General features: G+C 43.2%; 1 protein-coding gene across 4 annotated transcripts in view; it reads right to left on the bottom strand.

The window, feature by feature from the left end:
- The window catches only part of PCDH9 (protocadherin 9), a 959062-nt gene that overhangs the window by 601680 nt on the left and 345185 nt on the right, over positions 1-12197 (bottom strand). The window lies entirely within an intron of this gene.

Here is a 12197-nt window from a genome sequence, read left to right as displayed (position 1 = left end):
GGTAGGCACTCAGGGACAGTGCGGGGGAAATTGCGCCTTCCAGCCGCTGCCGTGCGAGACGCTACTTCCGAAAAACCTCACTCAGGGAGCGAGGTTTGGAAGCAGCGTCTTTGCGCTGCTTGGGGGTTGCAAGGCCGGTGCTGCTGCGATGCAGGAGCGCCGGCCGTATGTTGTTTTCAGCGTCCCTGGGGCACGCTTTTCCGCCCATGCGGAAAGGGCCAAAGTCATAAAAGGATGCTTCCTTTAAATACATGAACCAAAGTTAGAGCATATTTATTTACTTTTTCTACATTGTAGCTTTCTCCCCAAGGGGGACCAAAAGTATCTTAATTGTTCTCCATTCTATCCTCACAACAACTCTGTGAGGTGAGTTAGGGTCAGAGTGTGTAATGGCCCCCACAACACCCAGCAAGCTATTATGGCAGAGTGGGGATTTGAATCCAAGTTTCACAGGCTGTAGTTCAACACTTTAACCACCACAAAACCTTAGATTCGATTGTAAATAGGATGGTGGCCAATTTTGACATTCCTAGTATTATTTTCTGGCATTATGCCTGCCACAAGTGGCCAGACAGGTGGATGTGTGGATCCTTCTGTTATTATAGATGTATGGGAACATCTAGCAAAAGGATCTGTTTTTATTTATTTATTTATTTTGTTACAATGTTTGGTTTGGATCAGGATCATATGGCAGGATTTTTTTAAAAAAAATCTGGGGGCCCCAGGTGGTTCTTGGAAGTCCTGCCTTTGACTTCCTGTTCTATACTTATATCTGATGACCATTAAATTTGTTGAAGGAAAAATTGATGAAGGACTTGATTGGGCCTGAATTTCCTCTGATTTTACTCAGCAAGAAATATCCCGATGTTCCAGTAGAATTGGACTTCCACCTTTATGTATCCCAATTCATTCTACTCTTAGTCTCCACCCTTCACATTGCACAATTATTTAAAATAGACCCTTGGGGGAAAATACATGCACATTTTAAAATTATTCTTGCCTTTCACCCCACTGCTGCTAGTGTGGAATCACATTTATAAAAGGTGTGAAGAAGCTGACATGTTTTAAATTATTATCATAAAAATGTTGTTGCCTTTCTGCAGGAAAAAGAAGTAATCAGTTCTCAAGGTGATAGACATTAAAATATTTTTCCCAAAATAGCCAGAAAACAAACAAACAAAAAACAAATCACATAAAATAAACAACCACAAAATATGACAAGCTTCTAAACATCACTAAGAGAAACAGGTTCTCTGCACACCAAACTTACTGTATTTTCTGGTTTGGATAAATGTGTTGTTAGATAAATACCACCACAGCCTCATGCTTGAAAAGTTTTGAATGTAATTGACTGTCAGTGATATGATGATTTATAAAGCAGTCTGCCACTACGTCTGCCGCTGGAGATAACTCTAATTTGCTTCTATTGTATTAAACATTATGAACTTGACAATCATTCTCAATTTTCCAGTTGGGCTTTCATTCAGGTTAATGGGACAAATTAAAGCAATTTTTTTTTGTCCCAGCTTCCAAAAAATAATGAAGAGGGGAGGGGGGCAAGATCAAATATATGCAGTGAATCGAAATGTCCACAGATGCATCTGTTGGTTGACATGATCAGGAGAAATGAGCCACGGTGACTAATTGCTGTTTTGCTGGATCCAAAATCAATAAGTGTTCAATGTGCTATGAATACAAGGTGAATGCACAAAAATTTAGAAGCAGATCTCAAGAGACTTTACATCAGTCTGTGTCACTTGATTAAGTCATGTTACCTGGTATCTGGAGCCAGTAGGATTGTGGGATGCTGTGCTCCAAGTCCTGCCTGGAACTGATTGCAGTTTTGTCCTCTGACTAGCTACCGGTAAGTTGGCAGTGAAGGGAGACACTGTCATATATGCCTGACTTCTAATGCAAGATACCCAACATTTTGTGGGGCTCATATATTTCATCTCATCAATCCTTAGTGATATCTATGTAAACATGGTCAACAGCCCTGTTTGTTTGTTCCCTGTATGCTGACTGAACACACAGAGAGCAGAAGTGGGTGGTGGCACCTCACTTCCTCACAATGGACAGGTTACCAGGACAATGCGTGTGTGTGGAGAAAAAATTCCACTTGTACAGTCACACTGTCTGATCTCAGGCACTAATTTCTGTCCATGGTAGGAAGAGGTCATGCAGACTTCTCTTCCACATGAAGGGATCATGGGCCCTTTCCCCACTTACCTTTGACCACCCTTTGCTGCGCCGCTACTCTCAGCGCGCGTCATCTCTGGTGCACGCCTGGGTGTCCCCATGACCCCGCGCTCTGCACGGGGTCATCAAAAGTTGCCGTTTTGAGGAGCGCCAGGGATGCCACGCGCTGAGGGGGCGCGAGAGCGGCAGCGTCAGGGCGGCTGAGTTGTCGCCGCCCCTGTAGTGGGGAGTGTCGCGGGACCCCGCGCTACTTGAGGAGAGTAGCGCGCAGCATACAGTAAGTGGGGAAAGGGACAGGTTCACAAGCTTAAGTTTGTATGAAGGTGAGGGCCGATGAGTTCATGAACTCCACCAAGACACATGCAAATATGTCTCACTCCCCTGTCAAGTGGACAAAACATATATAATAGCTCCACACTGTGTCACAGAGAGAAATACATCTCATTGTGTCATGCCTCTGAAGATGCCAGCCATAGATTTGGGCAAAACGTTAGAAACAAAAACTACCAAACCAAGGCCACACAGTCCAGAAAACCCACAACAGCCAACTAACCTTGTGCCAGAGGGTGGAGATGGGAATCACTGAATGTCTGCCTGGATTCTCCCCAGAACACCAACACTGACCAATATTTCACAATATCTTCATCCACTCTGGACACTCCAACAGGTATATATACTCCACTTGCTTTCCCAACATCAGATCCTCTGAAGATGCCAGCCACAGATGCAGGCGAAACGTCAGGAGAGAATGCTGCTAGAACACGGCCATACAGCCCGGGAACCTCACATCCCCCAAATATTTCACAATATTTGCTAATAATAAAATACATTTAAAAACTGAAGTTTCTCACTGAACTTCACAGCTTGACAAGTTGAAAGGGTATTGTTGACAGTATGGAATATGAATATGTTGGCAGTATGGAAGCCTCAGCAGGTGCCTTCAGAATGGCCGCCTCGCTTTGGCAGAGACAACCTTTCATTTCCTGAAAACTTCACATTTCCTGAAAACTTGCCATTTCAATATTATCGCGTAAGAACATTGGGGGATTCAGTGGCGATTGCTGTGAACTTCAGGTGCTACTTTGGCAGCTGTGTGTCGAAAAACACAGTTTTCAAAGCTTGCAGCCTCCTCTTCCATTAATGCCTCTGAAGGAGAGCAACCTGTTTGCCAAGGGTTTATTTTGAAGAACAAGGTGGCAACATCGCTGCCTGCTCACTGCTCTCCAAGGCAGCCGGGTTTTGTAACTAAGAATTATCGTGAAGAGGTTTCAGCAGATGAGGCAACTTGTAATTCTAGACTCTGGTCATAAACGCAACAGTGGGTCGTGATAGAAATGGCAGATACAACCCAAGACCTCAGCAGGGAGCAGCCAGCATGAGTTTCAATAGCTTTCTGCCTCTCTAATTTGTTTTGTGTTCTCTGGAAATGCTTAGGCCAGAGAAAGGTGGTCCCTGAACTCTTCTGGGAAAGATCAGCTACATATTTCATAAACGCAAGCTCCAGCTTGTCCCAATTCCCTCCCCAGAGTCTACCACTGAAAACTATAATGCTGAGTTGGCTGCTGCCTGTTGCTGCTTTAAGGTGATACATTAAACTTGTTATTTGCTTGCCCAATTAAAAGTAAAACAAGTAAAGTCCTGCCAAGCAAGAGAAACCCCACCCTCAATCCCACTCCCAAAAATTTAGGATGGGAGTGGGAGGGGATGGTCTGGAAAATGGACTCCACATTTCCATACTCTTTACCACAGAGACAGGTTCACCCAGAAGTGATGTCACATCCTCCCCAAACTCCACCCTCCTCAGGTACTGCCCTCTAAGTCCCACAGTGTTTATCTAAGCAGTGCTGGCAACCCTAGCATGCAAGAAGAAGAGTTTGTTTTTATACCCCACTTTTCTCTATCTTAAGGAGTGACTTACGATCACAATCACAAACCCAAAAGGCTTTAGCTGGAGGAATGAGGAATCTAATTGATACTCCAGATTGGAGCCCACTGCTTTTAATCACTACATCATTTAACTGGGGACCCCAGATTCTCCCTTTAAGGTGGATTTAAGGCTCCCTATTTTAAACACCATTGAAAATGATGCTGTTTGGGGGTGGATTCCAGCATCGCAGCAGCTGCCCATGCCCCCCCCCCCCCCCCCCCTCGCAAAACTCAGATTTTGCACCGGGCTTAATTTTTCCTAGCTTCGCTTCTGCCTGGAGGGGAGGGCAGAAGGGACTGCCAGCTGCGGCTGGGAGCTCAGCTGGTGGGGGGGGAGGGTCAGGGAAGTCTGCAATCCCTGGCCTCGGAAAGATGCTTTTATAAGCACTGAGGCTTATAGAATGGATCTCAAGAAGGAATCCTCAAGGACCCACCTCACAGATTTCCAAGTCTGAATGAAGCTCAGCAAGTGCAATCCTTAGAAAAGTTACCCCCTCCTACATCCTTTGAAGGGGATGAATTTAATGGCATGTAAGCCCACTTAGATTTTGGTGACAGTTTCCTATCAATGGAAATTTCACACAATTTTGACCAGAGGTTTTTTTTGCAGTTGATTGAATCAAAAGCAGCAGCAAAGTCAATAAAAGTCAGAAATCCACATCTAAGCTTCAGTTGCACAGACTAGTGAACCAAGTCAAACAAAGCAGTGATCTCACTTTGAACCATTACAGAAAAGCAAGCTTGCTCTTCTGCAATCAATACGTTAGATTCAACCTGACAATCTAACTTCCGTTGATGATATTCTGCATATCATTTTGACAAAATCTCCAGGGGATTGGGTGGAACAGAATCAAAATACTGTTCTCTCTGTCGACACCTGCCACCAAGGATTCATTCATAAATTTAAAAGGCATAACACAGGAATATTCAAAGACAGTTAAAAAGCTGTACCATTCTCTCTCTATCTCTTTACCAGATTCTAGCTATAATTTACTGCAAACATTTTTTCTTCCATTTTTTCTTACGCATATTCTCTCTCTCTCTTTCTCTCTTTCTTCTCTCCCTGTATATATATACCCTCTATCTGTCATTCACATCCTACATGTGAGCTCCCAAAGGCACCTGGTGGGCCACTGCAGGCAGAGTGCTGGACTAGATGGACTTTGGTCTGATCCAGCTGGCTTGTTCTTATGTTCTTATTTTCTGTCAAATTCTAGGTATAACCTTCTAGGTTTTGGATTTTTTTTTCTTTCGTACCTTTATATTTTAAGTCACTGCAGCAGTCAACTGACTTAAGTCAACTGACTTATATATAACAGAGAATCTTACCTTTCAGAGCCACATTTGTATTGACAGGAAAGAAGTCTTGCCTGCCAGAGAATTCCCCTTATATGAGGCATACAAAGTGAATGCAAAATTTCTATCGATTTGCTTGAACTCTCTAATGTATGGTTATAGATTGATTTTGGATACCTGAATGCTTTGCTTTGTTCACAGATATGGATTCTATTAGAACGGCTTGCATGCGACATGCAAGCCGTTTGCAAAGAAATGTCATGGGGCTAAAAATGCTGGCACTTGTCTGGAAAAATTGGTACTGCTATTTAGCCTGTCATGAAACCATTCCCCAGAAACACTGTCTTTATGTTACAATACAAAGAGGTTTGCCTCTTGAATTAGTTTTAACCCCTTAATTCGTTGGCATGCTTCAGAGGGCAAAGTCAGTCTAGAGCTATGCCACTGATATAGTTATGGAGCCTCTTGTGCCAGAATCAGAGACTGCATCAGGGAAGGAGCAGAAGCTCTGTGGCAGACCGTCTGCTTGGTATGCAAAAAGTCTCCAGTTCAATTCCCGACATCTCCAGTTAAAAGGACCAGGAAGGAGATGGTGTGAAAGACCTCCACCCAGGACCCTGGATAACCGCTACCAGACTAAGAAGGCAATACTGACCTTTGTGGATCAATAATCGCCTTTAAAGCAAGGCAGCTTCATGGGTTAATATATAGAGCATAAACTATTTATAATATACTTAGTTCATTTTTTTTCCATCCACCAGATATGCACGTCCCCATGCTTGGAGCAATGGGTGCCTTCATACACACAAAGGGGGTGGCACCCAGTCAAAGCAGGCCAAAGAAAGAAAGATAAAGCCATCCTAACCAGAGTTACACACTTCTAAAACAATCGACTATTTAGAAAGTCTGATTTTTTAAAAAATCCTGTTTTTTCTCCACCTGAAACAAAACTGAGTGTGGCTTTTGCAGCCATGCCTGGCTCTTGATTGCCCACCTGTGATTCTCAGTTTCTCCCAGAGCAGTTTCACTTCTATACCATATATACTCGTGTATAAGTCGACCCGTATATAAGTCGAGGCACTTAATTTTACCACAAAAAACTGGGAGTGACTTACGATCACAATCACAAACTCATGCAGACAAGTGGGAATTCAAACTTGGTTCACCAGATTAGAGTCCACCATTCTTATCTATTATACCATGTTGGATTGCACTAATAATGTTTGGAATCTATATAGGATGTCCTAATGAACACCAGGAAGCAATTACCCTGTTACAGTACTTCAAATGCATCGACGACATATATCCCCATAGTTGAGATGGAGGTCTGAGGCCAAGAACACCCTTAACCTCTTGCAGTAGAATCAGAGACATCATTGGGGAGGCTCAGTGGCAGAGCATTCATTTGGTATTCAAAAGATCTCGGGTTCAATCTCAAAAGGGCCAGCAAGGTCATTTGCCTATGACTTCCTAGGGAATTTAGAGCAGAAATTCCTGATTTGTAACTTGGTCTGCCTGCCTAGAGTTTCCAACCTCCAGATGATGCCTGGAGAGCTCCCAAAATTACTACAGGTCTTCATATTACAGAGATCAATTCCCCTCAAGAAAATGTCTACTTTGGAGGGTGAACTCTATGACCCTTTACCTCCTGTCATAGCCCCCCCTGCTATGACTGACTGCTCATCAGAGGAAGACTTGCCTGAGCCTCACAGAGCCATGCCAGTTGTGTCAGCAGAAGAGGAAGAACTACAGCTTCCCAGTTCAGGGCTTATCAGGAATACCAGGGGGAATGATAGCTCTAATGATTCCTCAGATGTAACACAGTGTTGCTGACAGGGACTGAGGGTGGCCTTGAAAGAGAGGCAGGATTCTACTTGCTTGCAAGCCCGGTGTGGGTTGAAGTCTTTGCAGAAGCCTTCTCAAGCAAGCAGGCCAGAAGCATATAATGAGCTTCAGTAAAGAGCTACAGGGGTGGGTGCAACGTGCGAGTTTCTGGGCAACTCCTGCATGCCACTTTTCTGACTGTTGTGGATCTTGCTTTGACTTTGGACTGGCTTTCCATGACCTTGTTTCTTAGCTACTCCCTCCTGGTTTGTCTATACCCTGTTACTTGGCCCTCTCGACTGCTTGACTTTGTTTCCTGGACTTTCCCCTGGCTTGCTGTGTTGTGTTTAGACCTGACAGTGACCTGACTGACCTTGTGTCAGGGTGACTCCCCACCTCAGAAGCCTCCTCAGTGCTGATGCTGCCATAGCGGCCCACCCGCCCTGCCAGCACAGCTCCCTAAACCTGCCTTCTCTATTTCTTACCCCAAATTGCCAGGAATTTCCTAGCTTGGAATTGGCAACCCTATCTCTGCCACTCATTGTACCACACCAGCTCTCAATAAATGTCTGGATATAATAAAAGCATGTCCAGACAGGATTTTATTTCATAACCCATTGGGTTTCAGCTGAAGCTTTAGAAAACTCATCTTCAGCGGAAAACCTTAATTAAAAGCACAAGGAACGAATGTAGGCATTTTATTAAAAAATAAGCATTATGTATGCTTGACAATAGTTAAGTAGATTACTGATTCTTCTGGACCCCCCATTAATATACATGCAAAATTTCCAGGGACGAGATTTGTGGAATGTCATTAAAATACATAAAGCATAAGTCAGTAAATTAATTAAGACACTATTCACCAGGAAGAAGGAAATTATTAAAATAGTAAAGCTTTACATTCCACACAAATAGAGAATTTGGGTAGCTTTAAAAGTTTTCAGGCAATCAGGAATGACCAGGTGGGACCACCTCAGGACAGCTTGTCAAGAGGAGGGTAACCGCTGAAAATGAATCTCAGTCACCTAACTCATAAAAGCCGGTGTGGTGTGGCAGTTCAGAGCAAAGGACTTCAGTCTGGAGAACTGGGTTTCATTTCCCCTTTCCTCCACATGAGTGGTGGTTTCTTATGTTTGGGTAGCTTTAAAAGTTTTCAGGCAATCAGGAATGACCAGGTGGGACCACCTCAGGACAGCTTGTCAAGAGGAGGGTAACCGCTGAAAATGAATCTCAGTCACCTAACTCATAAAAGCCAGTGTGGTGTGGCAGTTCAGAGCAAAGGACTTCAGTCTGGAGAACTGGGTTTCATTTCCCCTTTCCCCCACATGAGTGGTGGTTTCTTATGTAATGAACTATATTTGTTTCTCCACTCTTCCACATGAAACCTGTTGGGTGACCTTGAGGTAGTCACAGTTCTCTCAGAACTCTCTCAGCCGCACCTACCTGCTGTGTGGAAAGGAAGGGGAGGTGATTAAGACTCCTTAAAGTAGAAAAAAGTGGAGTGTAAATCCAAACTCCTCCTTCTCCTCTTCTTTATCTAGGACAGTGGTGGCAAACCTTTGGCACTCCAGATGTTATGGACTACAATTCCCATCAGCCCCTTCCAGCATGGCCAATTGACCATGCTGGCAGGGGCTGATGGTAATTGTAGTCCATAACATCTGGAGTGCCAAAGGTTCGCAACCACTGATCTAGGAAAAATCCCACGCTTCTTTGCTTCCTCCTCGATTCCATTTTCTGAGCTCACTCAGGTTTTCCTTGCCTGTTCATTCATCGCATATCTCTGTTTGTTCTTTTATTTTTTTGGGGGGAAGGGGACAATCTATGAAGCATCAAACATACAAGGAGTATAGAATACAGTACGAGGCTGTGAAACATTGAAGCATCAATTCAATCCAGAACCCCCTCCCAAAAAGGGGGGGAAGATCATGTAATGGTGGTCAGGAATCTTTTCAAGTGAACTGAATTCCACAGTTTGACAGCACTTCAAAACACAATCTTTTTTTTTTCTTGATCTATGTAAAGTCACATGGAAAATTGGCTGCATTTACCTTAAGCACCAATGCTACTTTCTTCAAAATTATCAGGCAGCATCACTGAAATGATAAGCCAGAAACTAGATTATCAGGCTCCCGGTTGGGAAGCCAAATCACAACACTTTAAAATGATATGGGAACTAATAAAACCACATTGTCAACAGTATATATTATCAACTTATGGCATAAGTACTTTATTATTCCAAATGGCAGGCTGAATGTGGCGCGCTCTGTAGGGGAACACTCTTTCAAGTCTGATTCTAACAATAGCTATTACTTAGTTGCATGGGGCCCAATTTCCTAATGAGAAAACCGTTACGATCCAAGTGGACAGATGAAATTGAATTAATCATGCAATCACATTTTGATTGCCCAGACTTTCTTAATCCGTGGACCATTTTTTTTTTAAAAAATGAAAAGGTATTTTGTTTGTCAAAGTGAGTAGGCCTATGCAGCAATTAGGAAAAGTGCTTTTCTATCATTGTCACTTTGTGATTTTTTTATGCAAAGACTAGAATGATTTCTGGGCTCTCCTGTTGAACTCTGGTCTTCTCACACAGAGTGGTGAGGAATTACTTTCCCACTGGACCATCCTGCACTGCTTGACACTAGGATGCACTGAATTCCCATGCTTCCTGCCTGCAGATCTATACCTTTCTTTTTTATTAAGTACCTAAAAGGTCAAGAAGTAATTAAAAGGGTCACTAAATGTAAAACTGCTAGGTATCAAAAACACATACCGTGTTTCCCCGAATATAAGACAGTGTCTTATATTAAATTTTGCTCCCAAAGATGTGCTATGTCTTATTTTAGAGGGGATGTCTTATTTTTCCTGTGTTCTGTTCATCAGGCATACTTCCAAACAAAAACTTTGCTATGTCTTACTTTCGGGGGATGCCTTATATTTCGCACTTCAGCAAAACCTCTACTATGTCTTATTTTTCAGGGATGTCTTATATTAGGGGAAACAGGGTATGTATTTATTACAAATCAAAATCATCCACACATTATAGAAGGCACATAATAGCCTGCCTTATGTACACAATATCACAATGACAATACACAAAGGGGTCCTATGGGATACTTTTTTGATCATTAAAATCAGACGCAATTCGGCCTGCTGGCCTTCCTCAGTGGTCAAAAGTAATACAATAATACAGTGTAGCAGCCACCAGACTACACATTACAATTATAACATTTTTGTGACTGATACCAATTGTTAGAAATTTTTTTAACATTGGAAAGTTGTTTAACGTTGGTACCAAAGTCTTCCACACAAAATAATATCCTTGTGAGGCCCCGCCACAGTGTCATCTCTGGCAGTGCCCTATATTAGTTCCATCTGAGGTGCTGCCAGTCCCTCCCAGCCTTAAGACTGGATGCCGCTAAGATGAGTTATTATGCTGCATATCGATCTTAATGTTTTTAGAGGTATTTTAAGTAATTTATTGGTTGTGTATTGTCAGTGTGATATTGTGTACCTAAGGCAGGCTATTATGTGCCTTCTATAATGTGTTGATGATTTTGATTTGTAACAAATACATTGTCTGTGTTGTGAACCGCCTCGAGCCCTTTAGGGAATGAGATGGTCTCTGAAGTCCAATGAAATAAATAAATGAATGAATGAATGAATGAATGGATGAATGAATGAATGAATGAATGAATGAATAAATAAATAAATAAATAAATAAATAAATATGCATTCCCAATTCTGCTATGGCAAAATCCTATAACGTTTCAGTCATAGAAAATTGTTTTAATCTGGAGCCACTGAAATAGAATACATGACTTTCTGTGGAAGACCACTGAGGAAGGCCAGCAGGCCCAAACGCGTCTGAATTTTAGGGTAAAAAAAAGGTCCCATAGGACCTCTTTGAGCCCCATTTGGGGTTGGCTGAATCCGCTGGTGGAAGAAGCTGGCGGATATGCCCTCCCTGGAGTACATATCCCAGCAAAGGGGCGAAAACGCTGGTGTGTGGTGTGTGCTGGCTTCCCCTGGCACTAAGACGTTACGTGGAATGCTGTGTCAGCGCCCCAGTGCCCTACTGCCCCCAGTGCTGTGGGGGGAGTCTGCGGGAGGAGCCAACATTAGTTGGCTTCCTCCCAGCCATTCTCTGGTTAATTTCAGCAGTGGGGAAATTCTAATTTAGGGGCGTGTAAGTCTATTTAGCTCCTTAGAGACGTCTTGGCAGTGGGGAGGTGGTTCTGTTTTGCAAGCCTTCCTGTGCCACTGGGAAGCCTCTCTGGGAAAGGAGGCATGGCAAATTGTGCTGCCGCCACCACCTACCTTGCCATTTGTATGGGGCTGCCCATGTATTGGCATTGTGATAATATGTACATAAGCAGGTTATTTTAACATTCTTCTATATTATGTTGATTATTTTAATTTGTAATAAATGCATATGGGTTTTTCATACTTAGCTGTTTTTTTATTTTTATTTATTTATTTATTTATTCAATTTATATACTGCCCTCCCCCTAGGGGCTCAGGGTGGTTCACATCAATAAATACATTAAAACATTAACCAGCTACCAAACTACTAAAACATTTCACCCTCACAAAGTTAAAAGCCTATTTTGTTGATGGTGTGAGAATTTTTATTTTTCCCCTTCTCTCTCTTCCCTGTGCCCACGGGAGGCCAGATATTATTTGTAGTGAATATCCGACGTTATTCCGGCTGGCCAAATGCCTGGCGGAACAGGTCTGTTTTGTAGGCCCTGTGGAAACTCTGTATGTCCCGCAGGGCCCTGATCTCACCTGGGAGGCTGTTCCACCATGTAGGGGCCAGGGATGTAAAAGCCCTGGCCCTTGTTAAGGCCAGCCGGATCGCTTTGCAGCCAGGGATCACCAACAGGTCCACCCCCGAAGAACGGAGGGGCCTACCGGGGCAATATGGGGAGAGATGGTCCCGTAGG

Source organism: Sphaerodactylus townsendi, linkage group LG04, assembly GCF_021028975.2.
Source record: "Sphaerodactylus townsendi isolate TG3544 linkage group LG04, MPM_Stown_v2.3, whole genome shotgun sequence".
In the NCBI taxonomy this organism is placed as follows: domain Eukaryota; kingdom Metazoa; phylum Chordata; class Lepidosauria; order Squamata; family Sphaerodactylidae; genus Sphaerodactylus; species Sphaerodactylus townsendi.
This window is presented reverse-complemented; position numbering and strand designations above follow the sequence as displayed.